Source organism: Diabrotica undecimpunctata, chromosome 6 (genome assembly GCF_040954645.1).
Source record: "Diabrotica undecimpunctata isolate CICGRU chromosome 6, icDiaUnde3, whole genome shotgun sequence".
Classification (NCBI taxonomy): domain Eukaryota; kingdom Metazoa; phylum Arthropoda; class Insecta; order Coleoptera; family Chrysomelidae; genus Diabrotica; species Diabrotica undecimpunctata.
The window spans coordinates 98,586,826-98,594,398 of NC_092808.1; positions in this window are offsets into that span (position 1 = coordinate 98,586,826).

Sequence of the window (7,573 nt, forward strand, 5' to 3'; positions counted from 1 at the left end):
TAATAAACGTCCTGGTTAGTAACGTAATCGGTATAGGATATCTTCAGGATTCTACGATAAAGCCACATTTCGGAAGCCTCAATTTGCTGACAGGTGGCGGTTGTTGAGAGTCCACGACTCAACTCCTATACAACAGTATAGGAAAGATATAACATCGTAATAACCTGATTTTTATGGACACCGATAAATCGTGGCATTTAAAAAGCTTAACCATTTTTTGAAATGCAGATCTTTCTGTATCCTAGATTTTATTTCTAGGGAATGGTCCCAGTTTTCATTGACGTTCGTACCAAGGTAGGTGGCGTATATTTTTACTCTTTTTATTGGTTTACCATTCACACTGATTCTTTCAATTTGCTGTTCCTTCTTAGAGATCATCATACATTTTGTTTTCTTAATGTTTAGTGTCCATATCTCTGACTCTGACATAAATTCCATATCTCTGACTCACTTCTGCGATTCTATTCGTTCATTACTGGAAGTAACTGTAAGCGAATACCAAATTGTCATCCGCGTATCTGATGTTATTGATACATTCTCTGTTAATTGGAATTCCGGCTTCAACATTTTCTACTGCTTCTTCCAAAAATTTCCTTAGAGTATATGTTTAACAGCAAGGTTGATAGTATAGGTACATACCTGTCGGACCCAGCGGTTCATTTTGATATAATCGGATTCTCCTGCCTCTGTACGGATAGATGATATTTAATTCTAGTAAATATTGCTAATAATTCATAGATCACAGGTGTCTATTCCAATATTTGTTAATATCTCCATCAGATTGTCGTGTTTTACTGTATCAAATGTTTATGGTAATCAATGAAGCATGCATAAATATCGCAATTCACATGTCTACATTGTTGAAATAGCACTTGCATGCTAAGAGATCCTCTCTCGTACCCACTGAATTCAGAAAACCAAACTGTGTATGGCTGATTTTTTCTTCGCATAGTCTATAGATCCTTTGATGTATGATTTTTAGAAATAACTTTACAATGTGGCTCATTAAGCTGATGGTCCGGAAATCATTGAAGGATGCAGATTTTGTTTTCTTTGGTAGAGTAATAAACGTTGACTTTTAGCCATGATCTTGGTATTACTCCGTTTAAATATATGGCATTGAATATTTTTGTTAGTCGTTGAGTACTGTTACCATAAATATCATTGCCTATAAAACTGTAAATATATTATGACTAATTCTTTTTTATTCTAGTTATTTCGGCGCTCAGTTAAAAGACCTGTTTACCTGACGGCAGAAATTTCTAGTTTCTTCGCTAAAAGACCTGTTTGGTTCCACGGCGATCGGAGAAGTTCCAGAAGGTCAATGAAACCTCGAGAATAACTGTATTTTATATTTAAAGATAAATTTTGTTGGAAGGAGGACAGTTAGATTTTGAACATCGCGACTCGCTTTAAAATGTAACGCACGTATTATAATGAATTATATAATTATTAGTGTCAGATAAATTAGTAATAAAGACTTTAATAAATTTGTAAGTGTTATAAATAGAACCTTCAATAATAAATAAAAACAATAAATTAGAATTAATACAAAACATAACAAGTGGTGTCAGAAGTGGGATATAGTAAATAAATTGTGAAAATGACGTCGATTTATAAGCTCACAGCTACGAATTTAAGAAGACATCTCGAGGACAGAGAATTAGCTTCTACCGGAAAAAAGGCTGAGTTAGTCCAACGACTAAAGAACGGTTTGGAGGAAGAAGGGTTGGACCCAGAAACTTATATATTTGAAGATGCTGTGATCTCGTCGATTTAGAAATTAGAGAACAAAGTTTCTGGTGACATCGCATTATTAGAGAACAAAGTTTCTGGCGATATTTCGAAAGTTACCACGACGCAGATGAAGTAGAAGTAAACCAAGTCCAAGATGTGTCTGACCTCACGTTTGAGGAATTCATGGGTGCCTATGGAGGTACCGGTAAAGCAAGACATGGTGTTACCACTGAAGAAAAGCAAGATCTACTCGCGCTTCCCGATGACTACTCGCTGACCCTTACCATCCCGGCCAGTATCAAAGACGCACCAGGGTTGGCATCCGTATTTCGAAGGAAGTTCAGTCCAGTTGCAGAACTTCAATGCAAGTGCCAGCTCCCGGGAAAGCCTTGAAACTCCAAGATGCATCACGTTACCTTTTCTACCTGATAACAAAAGACACTGCCCGTGACCAACCTACCCTACCGAGATGTATGGAAGCCTTACTTCAATTGAGAGAGCACGTACTAGAGTCCGACGTGCAAAAGTTAGCCATGCCAAAGTTAGAGTGCCGCCAATTAGATTGGAGGGTTATCCGAAGTATGGTGGAGGAGATCTTTAAAGACACTGAAGTTCCAGGTGTTAGTCTGTTGCAATCTGCATAGTTACTGGTGCGGAGAGAAAACCATCTCTTGTCATTTTTATACAACTGGAAGTTGTAAAAGAGGGTCCAGTTGCTGATACCAGCATACCGTTCCAGTTCCAGTCCCGACAAGGTTCCAGGAGGAACCATCTTTTAAGAGGGGGGCAATGTTACGATAAATATCATGGCCTATAAAACTGTAAATATATTATGACTAATTCTTTTTACTTGTTAAGTTTTTATTAATTCTAATTTATTGTTTCTTATTTATTATTGAAGGTTCTATTATAACACTTACAAATTTATTAAAGTCTTTATTACTAATTTATCTGACACTAATAATTATATAATTTATTATAATACGTGCGTTGCATTTTAAAGCGCTGCGCGATGTTCAAAAACTAACTTGTCCTCCTTCCAACAATTTCCTCTTTAAATATAAAATAATGTTTTTCTCGAGGTTTCATTGACCTTCCGGAACTTCTCCGAATCGCCGTGGGACCAAACAGGTCTTTTAGCGAAGGGACTAGAAATTTCTGCGCAGGTAAACAGGTCTTTAACTGAGCGCCGAAATAACTAGAATAAAAAAAAATTAGTCATAATATATTTACAGTTTTATAGGCCATGATATTTATCGTAACAGTACCGACAGTGTTAAATAGCTTTATGAGTTCAGCATAAGCAATGTCAGGTCTAGGAGCTTTGCCATCTTTTAGTTGTGATATTGTTTTCTCCACTTCATCTGATGTGATTGGTAAGTGGTCATTACATATGTAGGGTGGAGGTTGTTCGAACCTATTATCATCAAAGTGTTCTTCTTTATATTTGGCCCCGCTCTCTTTGGGTTCTTCAAATTAATTTATCTCAGGAAATTAGTTGTAGTTGTATAACATTTTGGTTTTACAATTTGTTGTGTGACTTGGCGTCTTCTACAATATTTCTCAATTCTTTCTGTTCTTGCTCATGATTTTCCATTATCCATTATCTGGTTCTCTTATCTTGTTTTCGGTCTTCGCCGAGATCTACCTAATACTGGTCTGAATTTCTGCATTTGTTGATTTTCTTAATAACTGCTTCTGGATTCCTTTTTTCAACATGTCCCATCCGTCTCTGTGCTTTTATAATTCTGACGATGTCTTCTCTTTTCAATAGTTCTCTTATTTCGTAGTTTATTAGTTTTCAAATTCATTATTTCGAAGTTAATGGCCCAGCTATTTTCCAAATAATTTTTCTCTCTAGGATCCTCAATCACCATATGTGATTACTGGTTTAATTGCTGCTCTGTAACATTTCAGTTTAGTATTCTTTAAGGAGGTTGTTGTATTTCCAGTAAGTACTGTTCCCTATCAGAATTCTTTCATTGATCCCCACACCCCAAGATATTTAAAGACCTTTAATAAACTTATATTCGTAATATTTAACCTGGTCATATTAACTGTGTTTTTTCTTGGGCATATTAGGTATTGTGTTTTATTTTGCCATACCCCTCTTGGATGTTTTCTTGCATAACTTTATTGCACAACCCCCCTTGGATGTTTCCTTGCCCAATTTCGTGAATTCTTCCTTTAAACAGTTTAAGTGTCCGCTCATTAATGCTATGTCCTTAGCCTACGCCACAAGTTGCGACGTCGATGATATAATTATACCTTTTATTTCGGTGGCTCTTATTGTTCCTTCTTGAGCGACATTAAAAGTGACGTTGATAGAGAGTCCTGTCGTACTTCAGTTGCTATTGCAGCCGTCGATCCCTTCCTTGTCATTTCGTAAGCTTTGAGAGTTTTGTTGGGATATCTAGGCTTTTTATTTCTTTTATTAGGTCGGCTATTATTAGGCTGTCAAATGCTTGTTGAAATTTACGAACAAGATGCGTAAGTCGATATCATCATCGTTCTCAGTTGACTGTGATTATGTGTATTGCGTCTATTGTTGACCTTACCTGTCTAAATATCTGCTGGTAGTCTTATTTTTATTTCAAGTTATTTTGAGAGTCTTTGACTCTTCCATAAAGTACTGGGTCGGGATAGGATCCAAGATTACTTGTCGATCACTCAAAGGGTCAGATACATTTAAGCAACATTTTGGACCAAAGACTGTAGTTGTCAGCAAGAACTCTTCTATATGTATTGCTTTGTGTGATGTCACCTTACTTAAGAATAGGAAATAACTCCCCTGTTATCCATTCTTCTCAGCCTCGTTTTATTAGCTCGTTTGTGATTCCGTCTGGGCCTGCTGGCTTTCAGATTGCTTTAGATTTCTTATCACATGTAAAAAATTCTTGTATGACGATTTTTTTTATTTCGTTTTTATCATCAAGGTATGTTTCTTCTGGGCATTCGTCAGTGCTTTCTCTAGACGGTGAAGTCAAATTCTAACGTCATTGGTGCCAATTTCGCTAAGCATTGGATCTGTAGTATCGACTGTCTCGAATAATATTACGGCTCAGAATCTTTCACTAATAAATTAGTCAAGATCTGGAAGAAAAAAGTTTCTTTTGAAAAGTGAATGATTGTAGAGGTACAGACGAGAGAAAGTACTGTTTCTTCCATATTTTGGATTTATTCTTTACTGTTGATTTTTTCTTGTTTTTTGATTGTATATATTTATATAGCTGTACATTATTATTGCTATTTACTTCCAATTCTTTTATAAGTTTATCAATCCATCTGTTTTTTCTATTTGTATAGCATTTTCTAGAGTCTTTCTGTTTCTCCTATACCTTTCCAAGTATTCCTTCTACCTGTCCTCAGCCATTTATTACATGCTAGATTTTTTCCCTGGTTGTTGTTCCCAAGTATTCGTTGCACCATTTTTTTTATTTCTTTATATTCTATTTTTTTGCTGCTATAAAAAGGTGACCTTTTATTTATTTCCATTTTTCATCTATATTGTTAGGATTTGAAACTTTTAAATTTGCTTTCAACTATTTTGAATAATCTTTCTGAATAATATCTAACTCGTTTCCTTACATTCCAGTTTCTTTTTCTTTTTGTGTATTTCGTTGTGTCTTTCCTTTTCTTTCATTTCAGAAGTGACCAGAATCTGCATTTGCACCTCGATACAACTTGACGTCTTGAATTATTCTGCTTCACTTTTTTGAAATCAAATAATGATCTATTTGACTACCCTTAGTTGATCCTGGTAATACTCATATTACCTTATGCTTTTTTTGTGTGTGAAGTGTGTGCTCAGTATAAATGTGTCCATTGCTGCGGCTAGGTTACAAATCATTCTCCAATTAGTATTCGTAATTGTGTGGGGAGCTACGTCTTTGTTTCTGTCTTCCTTGCCTACCATTGCGTTATAATCGCCTAATAAAATTAATATGTCATTTTTGGATATATTTTTATATACCTCTTTAAGTTTCTCATAAAAATCGTTTTTGTCTTCCTTTTTGACATTCCCAGTCGGAGAATATACATTAATGAATGTTAAATTAGATTCTTTGTTCTTTATTCTAACATAAGATAGTCTGCCACATATGTTATTATGGTCTATCACCTTGTCCCTTAGTTTACTGATAATAAGGAAAACTCTACCATTATGACCCTATTTGGTAACTCCAGAATAAAACAATGTGTATTTTTTTTACTATTGCCCCTTAAGATTTCGATATTGTACTTTTCCGTCTCATGCGTCAACCTTTCCATTTTACCGGCTCTTTATTGCGTATTAATGTTCCATATTCCTATTCGTATTCTGTTAGGATATGAATAAGAATGTATTATACCTTATATATAATATATATATATATATATATATATATATATATATATATATATATATATATATATATATATATATATATAAGGTTTTTCTTTTATTTAGATTTTTTTGTTTTTTCTTGCAATCTTTACAACCTTTTGCTTATTCATAGCCAATTTTCGTTCCCCATTATCTTTGTTTCCCTGTATTTACTGTGTTCTCCAATTGTTTTTCCCATTGTTCACATTTATTTTGACGCTTTATTATTATGATAGCTTTATTCATATCATAATTATTAAAGCCATGTAGTAATGGGAGAGTCTAAGTAGATATTAAGCGATAGATAATGAGCTTCTTTATACTTAAGTAATAAAATTCCAAGTAAGAGAGGAAAATTTTAAACTTTCGCATAATTTATTTTTAAAATATACAAAATAAATCGTGTGTAGCTTAAATATTCGATTTCAATGTTCAATATATGCATCCATATGCACCTTGCATATACATATTTCGCTCTCTAAATATTATTAACATTATTCATTTAATTTTTTCCCTATATTTATTACAGACTTGCTGAAGAGTTTTATAAAGACGTTAACGATTTTGAGTACGTTTTCTTTCAATTGTATGCCTCATGTCATTTTAAAGTATTTAATAAAATATCCGTCTAGTTAAAAAATATTTAAAATATATATTAAGTATACATAATATATATCAGAGACTATTTTACATATAAACAAATCTATTTCTTCAGAATTAAAAGATAAGCTGTAAATAATCGTATTTTTGACGAAAAGTTGGTAAAGTACAAAAGATTCAATAGGACAAAAACAAATTATTTTATTAGTTTATTTTCTAATATAAAGTATTTGAATAAAAAATCAAGCATATAGTAGAACTAGACTCATAAGAATCATAAGAAATTTGTAGGAGGCCTGAAGAAAGGAAAATTATAAAAATTCAAACTCTAAAATAACGAACAAAGTATAATACTATACACGATATAAATATATTGTTATTAGAAAGGTATTAGCTTTAAAATGCAACTAAAGGCGGATAAATAAATTACTTAATATTATCAATAAAATCAGTAAATCATTAAAATCAATATTAATTGATGGATTCGACCGTTACTTGATGGAAATTCATTGTATGTAACAATAAAACACTGAAAACTTTGTTTTCAAAAGTTCCACAACATTTATTATAAAATCTTAACACTACAGCTGTTTTGGCTGATTGCCTTTCTCAAGAGATCTATTTTTGGCATGCGTTTACACTTTGTAGTCTTTAATGAAATAGGTTGAGGAGGAGGGAACTGTTTGTCTTAAGTTGGTCATTCAGAATTAGATCTGTGTTTTTTAATTTGTTAATTTCCATAGATTCTAACAAGGAGAGCTTAAGGCCTTTATTTTGAATAAAGAATTTGAAATTTGTCATTAAAAGAAATTAGAGAAGTTTAACATCCACAGATAAACACGGGAATAAATTGTATTAGGGAAAGAAAATATT